The sequence below is a fragment of the Puma concolor genome, chromosome B3 (assembly GCF_028749965.1).
Source record: "Puma concolor isolate L17-30 chromosome B3, mPumCon1.1.hap2, whole genome shotgun sequence".
NCBI classification, from domain to species: Eukaryota; Metazoa; Chordata; class Mammalia; order Carnivora; family Felidae; genus Puma; species Puma concolor.
Window position 1 is genome coordinate 58,938,610 of NC_141672.1, and position 10,962 is coordinate 58,949,571.

Below are 10,962 nucleotides of genomic sequence, written 5' to 3' on the forward strand. Positions count from 1 at the left end.
GATCAACCAGTACTTGAGGTCAGCTGGAGTCCTGGCTCAAACTGAATGTCTAAGATGACAACATTCACATATCTGGTGGTTGGTTAGGTTTCAACCAGAGCAAAGGAGATGGCTTGACCACATGTTGATCATCATCCAACAGGCTAGACTCATTGCTAAGAGTTTAACTAAACCATTCCATTATATTGCTGCCTCTGATAACAGCCTACAAAGTTACAAGTCACTTCCTGATGTGACTTCTCTAATTCCCTAGTGATGACCACACCCCAGCACCTTCTCTTTGTTCGTCCTTTAAATAGGACCCTCTTGGAACTTGCCAAACTCCACTCTTCTTGGTTGGAATTGACAATCTGGCCTTAGTCCACCCACAAAAGCTGAAAGCATTCCACTCTCAGATGCTAATAAAGACATATGTCCCAGGTCATGCTGTTCATTCTCTGCCTGCACCCCGTCTTGAACTTCTAAGTGGCCCCTGCAGGCATCCACATACTTCAACCAGGACCTGTGAGTAATATACTTCTCTATTTAATTTTTCCTTGTGGTCTTTGTTGATCCCGCGTTCACCATCTGACACCTGGGGCTCTACTTAACAAATGTTAATTTAACAAAAGTCACAACTCTCACAGTTGTGGTTTGAAGATTCCCACAGGCAGCAAACAAGCAAATCCCAGGTGAAAGCACTTTTCAAAGCTCTACTTGCATCTCATGTTGCAATATCCCAAGGCCAGCCCAGCGTCAATGTAAGACCATATTTGCAAAAGGCTTGGTTACAGGGAGAGGAATAATTTGCAGCCATTTTTCTAATATACCAAACTCATAAAACTGTACACTTCAGATCTGTGCTTTTACCACATATAAATTACAGAACATTAAAATCAATTAATTAACACATGAAAATGACCTGGTAGAACACTAAGTCCAACAGCTTCTGGGGGTAGGAGGAGGGTTACTGCTTTAGCTCAGATGGATAATTTGTTTTTTTCCAACGTTTATTTATTTTTAGGACAGAGAGAGACAGAGCATGAACGGGGGAGGGGCAGAGAGAGAGGGAGACACAGAATCGGAAACAGGCTCCAGGCTCTGAGCCATCAGCCCAGGGCCTGACGCGGGGCTCGAACTCCCGGACCGCGAGATCGTGACCTGGCTGAAGTCGGACGCTTAACCGACTGCGCCACCCAGGCGCCCCGTCAGATGGATAATTTGATTTCAAATTGGCTCTTTATGAGTTTTTATTTTTCTTTCGTTGTTTTCTTATGAGCAGAGCTGAAAATCATTTTTATGTATATACAGATATATTTGTTCAGCCAAATTTCCCCATAAATTTGATTATTTGTTGTGAATTGACAAATAGTTTATGTGTCATTCTTATAATGGTGTATCCTATGTGTCGAGAGCATATATCTATGAAAATAAAATACGCATTTCCAATATGGAATGCTTGTATATGTCATGTCAGTTACATCATTTAGTTCTTAATTTAATGAATTTAACTTAATTGAAACTTTAATGAATTACAACATTTTATGAATGCTTAAATTGCATTTGACCCAGCATGCAAGGCCTGTAAGGGACATACATGTCCTACATTTGTTTATGATATTTCTCTTAAATTATTGTCCAGTTAAAGCAAAGGCAATAATTAGGGTTTTGATTTTTTTTTAAGTTCCCAAATATTCTCTTCAGTCCCAAACCTTTTCGATTAGTACCATTTCCTTTGATAGAAAAATCATCTTTTTTATGGATTCAAGTGGCTTGTCTTCAAGGCCATACTTTCTTCCATTATACTATAGTCCTTTGTAAAACATAGCAACAAAGGCCTTTTTAAAGGTCATAAAATTATATCAAGAACCACCTTCTGTCAATTTTGTATTGCTGCTCCTAAAAGAAATTTGATTGTACTTACTACAATCCTCCTTTTATGAATTCCTGCTGACCAAAAATGAATTACACACTTAATTTTTAGGTCATAATGGCAGACACCCAAGTGTTCCATGGCCTTGAGATCTTGACATTTACAATTTGAAAGCTACTCGAATTTAACCCACTTCACGTATTTTCCTCATATTTCTTATAATTGTATATTTTTATTTTCCATTTTTAAACTTTCAAGTTGTAATTTATGAGCTTTATATTTATTGTGCCTCAATTTCAAAGTGACATATGCATTTTTTTTTATACATGTTTTAGTCTTCTCTTTCTACTACATTCTAAATGTCACCACAGCAAGGGGTGGCTGGGTGGCTCAGTGAGTTGAGCATCAGACTCTTGATGTTGGCTCAGGTCATGATCTCAGAATTGTGGGATTGGGCCCTGTGTTGGACTCTGCACTGAGTGTGTAGCCTGCTTAAGATTCCCTCCCTCCCTCTTTCTCTCTCTCTCTCTCTCTCTGTCTGCCTCTCTCCCTCTGCTCCTTTCCCCCACTTGCACTATCTCTCAAAAAAATTGCACCACACCCAAGTAACTAGTTGGAGGATATTAAAGTATTCTCTCTCCTAAAGTAAGCCAAATTTTCAAATCATGAATTTAAAATGTACTTCTCTATTCTTTATACCTTTCTCTCTAGAAATTCATTATATTTCATCTATCTATACTTGACTGCATTTAATCAATTTTAAGAGGCATGCTATCTACATTTTAATGCTTCTGAAATTGAGTTGTGGTTTTAAGTGATGTCATCTTACAATTACTGCAGCTTGAATGGCTGTCATGCCATAGTTGTCTTTGCTTCTGTGCATGCAAAAGTTGATCATGTTGTCATAATTTTGCCTCACAATTGCAGTTTTGAGACTAAAACATTAGGTTTAATTGTCACATAATCTGCCAAACAGATCACTGTAGATTCAGCATTGCAACAGATATTCATTGTGTATATATACATATATGTATAAAATCCAAGCATGAGGTGTAAATTTTATAATACTAAAGCAAGTAATTACTGGAGAAGTGATGAAAATTCCCTATTCTCTTACAAAATGGCAACCAAGTGCTTTATATCATCTAAGAAAGGAAGATATCTATGAATAGATAGAGTTTTCCTATATTTGATTTACTGAGCTACAACAACAAAAAAATTATCCTTCCCATTGGAATGAAACTGATCAGAGTAATTATAAATTATTTTAAAATATAATAAATTTTAGGCTATATTTGTATTCCAGGGGAAGAACTTAATAGAGGAAAAGAAAGTCGTTATATAGAAGAAAAAAAAGAAGAATTGCAAAAAAGGAATTCTTAGAAGGTAAGCGGTGATAAACTATGGACAGAAGTTTTAACCTTGGCCTTAGAATATAATTCTAGGGAGATTTTCCAAGGTTGGTAGAAAGTAAAAATAACATTCATTTATTTAACCATCTATTGAACATCTCTTATGTGCAAGGCTGCATGCTAAGCATGGGAACTTGTTCTGGGCATGGGAGATGGAATGAGAATAGAACAAACGTTCCTGCCCATTAAGGAGCCAATTATTAGAAAAACTGTCAGCCTTGGGGTGCCTGGATGGCTCAGTCGGTTAAGTGTCTGACTTTGGCTCAGGTTATGATCTCATGGTTTGTGGGTCCGAGCCCTGCAGCAGGCTCTGTGCTGACAGCTCAGACCTGGAGCCTGGAGCCTGCTTTGGATGCTGTGTCTCCTTCTCTCTCTGCCCCTCCCCCACTCACCCTCTGTCTCTGTCTCTCTCAAAAATAAATAAACATTAAAAATATTTTTTTAAAAAAGGAAAATTGTCAGCCTTGAAAAATATAATTACACACTGTCATGGGTTAAATTGTATCCCTCCGCAAAATATGTTGAAATCCTAATCCCCTGTACCTGTGAATATGAGATTATTTGGAGATAGAGTCATTGCAGATATAATTAAGATGAAGCCATACTGAATTAGAGTGAGCCCTAATCCAAAATGACTTGGTCCCTTAGAAGAGAAGAGACAGAGGCAGAGACACACAAGAGAGGATGGCCACATAACCGCTGACTTAGAATTTGGAGTGATGCATCTACACTCCAAAAAACACCAAGGATTGCTGGAAAATACCAGAAGCTACAAGAGACAATCATGGATTCTCCTTCTTCTCTCAAAGTTTCCAAGGAAGCTTCATCCTGCAGACACATTAACTTCAGAACTCTAGGCTTGAGAACTGTGAAATAATAAATTTGTTGTTTTGAGCCACCCAGTAATTGACAGTGTGGAAAACCAATGCATACTTTTGTAAGTGATATGGAGAAAAAGTACAAGTGTACAAGGGAAATCTCTGGGGTCTGCGGATCGCAAAAGGCCTCTTCAAGCAATAACAGGCAAGAGGAATATTCCAGGCAAATGGAAGTGTATAAACAGGGGCAGAGATAAAGAAATCATTGTATGTGAGGAAGTATAGGAAAGTCCATGTGGTTACAGTATAGTTAGGTATGAATGGTGCTATGGCCTGAATGTTTGTGTCCCCCCACAAAATTCATATGCTGAAATCTTATCCCCAATGTTATGGTATTAGGAGGTGGGACCTTTGGAGGGTGACTAGATCCTGAGGGTGGAGTGCTCAAGAATGAGATTAATGCTCTTTTAAAGGAGATCACAGAGAGCTCTGTTACCACTTTCACCAGGTAAGGACACTTCAAGACGACAGCAGGGTGCACCTAAACAAGGTTGTCACCAACACCAAACCATGCTGGCAATCTGATCTTAGACTTCCAGCCTCCAGAACTATGAGAAATAAATTCCTGTTGTTTATAAGCCACCCAGTCTATGGTATTCTGTTATACCAGCCTCAATGGACCAAGACAAGTGGCATTGTGATATAAGGCAGAGGGTGTCCAGATTATTCCTAATACATTGATTTTGCAATGGCAAGCTAATGGAGGACTTTGAGGAGGGCATTTTCTCCTGTCTTAACTACCTCGAGTACACTGCATTTTCATAATGAATGTTGCAACATCAAAATACATGTTAAAATATAAAATAAATAGGAGATTATATGGTTAGAATTTGGGAAATAATTCTGACATATTTAGAAAAGTATTCTGTGGATTCAGGTAAGTCATCACGAACTACAAGAATAATAGACTACGGGGGCAAGTTAAAATTTTCCAATATCCATTTGGGTAGCCCATAGTCCCCAGTGGAAGGGGATAACAGTAAGAGTTCGATGTCATAGCATAAAGCTAATTAGTTGTTTCTGCTGAGTTTATTTTATAAAAAACAATTAATATTATTAAAATATATTTTTGAAAAAAACAATCGATGGAAATCTAAGTGACAAGTTATTATAAGAAGGATTATGAAAGTTCTGCCTTTAGAATTAATAAAGACCAGGATTAATACAATTCTTAAAAAATGTTAATAAAAATTGACCAATATCCTAATATATTCACTTAAAAACAAATAACCATAAATTGAAATATGCCAGAATTATTTTTTAAGTTTATTTACTTATTTGGAGAGAGAGAGAGAGAGAAAGAGAGAGAAAGTGGGGACTTGCAGAGAGAGAAAAAATCCCAAGCAGGCTCTACACTGTCAGCACAGAGTCTGGCATGGGGCTCAATCTCATGAACCCTGAGATCATGGCCTGATCCAAAATCAAGAGTCAAAAGCTTAACCGACTGAGCCATCCAGGCACCCCACAGGAATTATCTTTTGATAATTAAATAAGCTAATGCATTAATGAATTCATAATTTAACCTAGTGTTAGCATGGTTAATGTTAAAAAAAAAAAAGGCACTCATTTTGTGTCAGAAAATGCACAGGTATTTAAGGGTCAGAGTGAAAAACTGAATGACCTCTTGAAGTGAATGTAACCTCCAACTTGGAAGAACTGCTAGACCAAAGGAACCATATGTACCCATGTGCAGAGGGCTGTGCATCAGGCAGTAAACCTGGATTTTGAGCTTGATGAAATACGAGGATGTAAATTTAGGTTGTTTTCCCTGGGAAACAGGTGGAAAGCATGTAGGTATGTCCTCTGTAGGTCAAATGGTGCCCAGAGATGGACCAGAGCAAAACGATTAGCTTTTCCCTTCCATGGTATGCAGTTTGTAGGTTGGAAGCAGCTTGAAACAAAATGTCCCAGACCTCTTGTAACCATATGTTTGATTCATGGAAAAGGAATGTGAGTGGAAATGATGTCTTCTAGACTAAGGCGTTTGAAGCAGTCATTGTTTCTTCTAGCTCCAGCTTTCTGGGTTTTTTTTTTTTTTTAATTTTTTTTAATATTTATTTTTGAGATAGAAAGAGAGAGAGACAGCATGGGTGGGGGAGGAGAAGAGAGAGAGGGAGACACAGAATCCAAAGCAGGCTCCAGGCTCTGAGCAGTCAGCAGAGAGCCTGACATGGGGCTCAAACCCACGAACCGAACCATGAGATCATGACCTGAGCCGAAGTCGGATATTTAACCGACAGCCCCAGACACCCCCAGCTTTCTTGATACAGATGCCAAAGAGGAAGAAACTCAGTCCTTAATGATTGATTAAATGAAAGTGGCCCCACAGAAATGAATACTCATAAATAAATGTTTAATTTTTTGCACGAGAAAAATTTCAGGTTATATTTTAATACGTCTTTGGTTTTTCCCAACTAATACATTGATATGGTGAGTGCCATTTGTAAATTAGTACAACTTTCTGGTGAGTAATTTGTTAATATGTTTCATGATCAATACATAGGTATATTTATTTCTAATTTCTTTTATGTAAAAGCAAAATATAGTCATTCTCTAAGGGCTGACATATAGATTGTTCACAACATAGCTCTTTACCTTGGAGAATAAGTTGGAAACAACATAATTGTCCTAAATTTGACAATAATATCAAAATTACAATGTATCCATATAAAATAATCTTCTGCAGCCAAGAAAACCATGTCTTGGAGCACTGAAGAATAACTCTTCAGTCATCAAGCTGTAATAAATAAAAAGAAGATATAGCACTATGTATTATATATTTCATTTTTATAAGAAAGAAGAGGGAAGGTCCATGAAAATTTCAAACATTAGTGTCAAGGTGGTGAGAATATGAATATGTGTACTTTATATATCTATATGGTGAACGCTTTTCTGTAAGTAGTGTGATTCAAAATTTTCATTATTTTTGGTACTATTTTAGTCAGTCCAAATTTAATGTCAATTATAAGTACATATTGGCTTCCATACACCAAACCATAATCATAACCTAAAACTAAAACTATTAGCTAAAATGTTTCCAGTAATAATATAAATATTCAAATGACCTGAATTGTGTATAAAGCATTATATTCTGGATACCTATTATCATCAATACATTCATGCTGATAATATTGACATATATAAAATAGAACAATGAACAGCATTTCCTTGACATGTGTTTAGAAACTATATTTTTTATAAAAAACCAAAATCTTGAGAAACCACAGAGGGAAAATATGTTTTCTAAAATACATCTTTTCAAAGCCCTTCTAAACTAATTCATAAAATATCAAAGAATACATTTAAGCCAGAGGAAAAAAATGCACAATGCATGTGGTTTTACCAAGATAAGACTTTCTAGCCCTGTGTGAAATATTGGTACAATGCAAACTGACTCTTCCTTTGGGCAAGTCATTATCTCTGTACTATTTCGTTTCCAAAATTATGTATTTTCCTCTTTGATTAGATTTTTAAAGAAAATTCTCAATAGTCAATAGACTTGCTTAAAGTTAGCAGTGCTTATCACATAGTAGCTCTTTAATATGTATTATATCAGTAAATATATAAATTAACGTCATTATAAAAAATTTAGCTAAATCTCCAAAATTAGTGAGAGATGTATTTTTCTACCTTGTAAGTAAAGCCATGTCATGTGCAATCATAATATTAAAATGTGCATAATTTTTAAAAATTTAATACATTTTAACTTCCACTAATATGGTTATAATTTCTATAATGCAAGAAAGATGTAATCAGAGACAGTTGTACAGATGGTAGACAATTTGACCACAGGCTAAAAGACCAGAGGGTAGAAGGAAAAATTATCATTTAGAAATAAAGCAGTAGCGTGGTGACTGATAATCATAAACTTGGGAAAGTTCACAGCATTCCAGCAAGGGGAGAATATAAGTCCTTTGAAAGTAGGGACTCATGTCCTAGGTCACTCTGCACTTCTAGTTTCTACGTCTGCGATCTTTACAGAGTAAATGTGATATAAATTTTTGTTAAACCAATAAGTAAATGACATTGAACAATTACATAGTTCAAGCAAACAAATGAAAATCCTCCAAAGCAGAGAATGATTTGTAATCTCACCAACACTTCAAATCATTTTAGTTAAGTAGCACTTAAACTCAATTTTTATGTAGACTTCTTTATAAACTGAAAACCTGTAAACATTTTTCTTTTCTCTCTAGCTTGAGAGATACTGATGTAGAGAAGCTTCACTTACAGTATAATAAAAGAATATTCAGTTTAAATGACTGTAACCATATTGTGTTTCTTTTAGCTTACTTTTAAAAAAACAGAAGATCCTAACGAATCAGTGTCTATGTGTGTATTTTGAGTAAAAGCAAATAATGACATATGTATCTCATTTAATATAATTATGATTTTATAAGACACATTAATATTTATATCAAAATACCTATAAATCAGTGCAAACACATTGATACATGAAAGAAAAACAACAAAGAATTTGTGAATTGGGTCTTGGTCACAGATATGCTAGTATGAAATAGTATTTATATATTAGTTACATAAGTATAAAAAAAATTTGCCCTCGAAAAAAAATTCTTAGATATTTCTTCAACCAGATTAATAGTCCTTGGACCTAGATAAGTGCCATGCAACTCTAAATCATTTATTTACAGTGTTGTTGACTAATACAAGTGCATGTTATTTTTTATTGGTGGAAACTTGATCTATATTAGAATTAAAGATGTGTGAAACTCAACTATAAATTTGATATAGAACTCCTCTTCTTAACCTAGCCAAAGTTTATCAGTCAGGGTAGAGGTTTTATGTAGATAATGGATATATGATATGTTCTTAAGTATACATATGTTGTTTATATAAAAAAATAACAATCCTGTGTGATTTATGTATCCGCTACCTTCAAAAGTTGGTTACATGATAATGCAACTAAAACCAGCTAAAAGAGCAAAGGATAGCCAAAGACTTTTTTTTTATTCCTGATATCAAGGTTTCTTGTTCAATCACTTTTTGCTTATATCAACTATTCTTTCCTCTCCATGTCAGCTTCCTCCTCCAACTGGCCTCCCTCAAAGAAGAAAATGGTTTCAGTGGATCCAGACTTCAAGTTACATGTCACATCAAGAAGGAAGAGATCTCAGGGTGCCTGGGTGGCTCAGAAAATTAAGCTTTCAACTCTTGGTTTCAGCGCAGGTCATGATTTCATGGTTTGTGAGTTCAAACTGGCAGCACAGAGCCTGCTTAGAACTCTCTTTCCCTTTGTCTCTGCCCCTCCCCTGCGCCCCTCCCCTGCTCCTGCTCTTCTCTCTCTCTCTCTCTCCAAATAAACAAATAAAATTTTTAAAAAAGAAAGAATTCCTACAACTCTACAATGAAAAGACCAATAACCAAATTTTAAAGTGGGCAAAAATCTGAATAGCTATTCCTCCAAAGAATATACACAAAAATTTATACAAGCAGAAAATATTCGGGGCACTTGGTGGCTCAGTTGGTTGAGGGACCAACTTTCTTTCCCCTCTCTCTGCCCTTGCCCACCTTATGATCTCTCTCTCTCAAAAATTAAAATAAACATTAAAAAAATTAAATATAAAATGTTCTGAAAATAGATAGTGGTCATGGTTGTACATCTTTGTGAATACACTAAATAAACACTGCTTTGTACTTGAAAAGTTGAATACTATGGTATTTAATTACATATTAATAAAAAATTATGGTCTTATTATTAGAAGATTATACAAATATTATCTTAACTTGGGCTAAAATAAATCGTTAGCATTCCTTTATTATTTTCTTGTGGCAAGAGCTCTTATCATCTGATGTGAAATAGCTCATTACTAATATGTAGGACTGAATGGATATGAAAATCAACTAAGAGAAATAAGAGAAATAAGAAATAATAAGAGAAATAATTAGAAGCAAATTCATTATGAGTCCCTCTAAATTTAAATGAGTACACATATCTAATTGGTAAGCCTAGGCCATAGTAACATGTCTTAATGAGCAGTTGAGTTTAATCTTAGGAAGTCAGGTGACCTTTTCCTGATGTATCATGCATATTGTTTCACCCAACCAATGCTATTTATATTGATGCAGCATGATCCATTAACTATTAATTCTTTTGTCTCAGCAAAAATAATTCAGAGTAGTGCTTGAACGCTGGTTAATAAATGTAACCTAGGCCTCTAGAATAATATTAGTCTTTTTTTTTTTTTACTTCTGCCAGGATAATAATAAATTCTGGTTGAATTTTTCTGGTTGCTTGTATTCTTGCTGTTGGAAGAGCAGCCCGAATTGTGCACATGAAAAAAGCTTCCTATCCCTATAGGTAGTAATCCTGAGTACTCTGTGCTTACCTTAGTTTGGAGATTTCCAGGTGTAATTCCCAGGGAAACATGGTCCCCTGGAGAGGTAGGGATTTTTAACATATGGAAATCTCTAATAACTGTAGCGTAAACACAAGGCAGGTTGCGTGCCATAGTAGTCAGTTGAACGTCTGCTTTCCACTTAAGAATTAATACCCTGGTGAGGAACATATTGTACAATTTTCACATCAGGGATAAGCCAATTATCCATCCTCAAGATTAGTAGATTCTCTTAGTAGAAATGAATAATTCCTGAGAAGCAGGCTGGAGAATCTCTGAAAAGCACAGACTGGCTACTGTGGTGAGAATAGCTCCTGTATCAGTGTTCTCCCTGGTGAGCTCAGCTATGTCCACAGGGTGGAATTCTTCATACAGAAGCCTTCTGGTGATTTGTGGTGAGGATCCAATTATTACAAGATTGAAAGTTGGAGTTAATATGTGAGAATAATTCAAGTACACACACA

At 35.7% G+C, this 10,962-nt stretch overlaps 1 long non-coding RNA gene across 1 annotated transcript; it reads left to right on the forward strand.

The window, feature by feature from the left end:
- The first annotated feature begins 252 nt into the window (after positions 1 to 252).
- Positions 253 to 9,451, forward strand: LOC112856323 (uncharacterized). The gene is made up of 3 exons (XR_003223079.2): positions 253 to 504; positions 3,159 to 3,238; positions 9,183 to 9,451. It is a non-coding gene; the product is annotated as an uncharacterized LOC112856323 (long non-coding RNA).
- Positions 9,452 to 10,962: the final 1,511 nt, after the last annotated feature.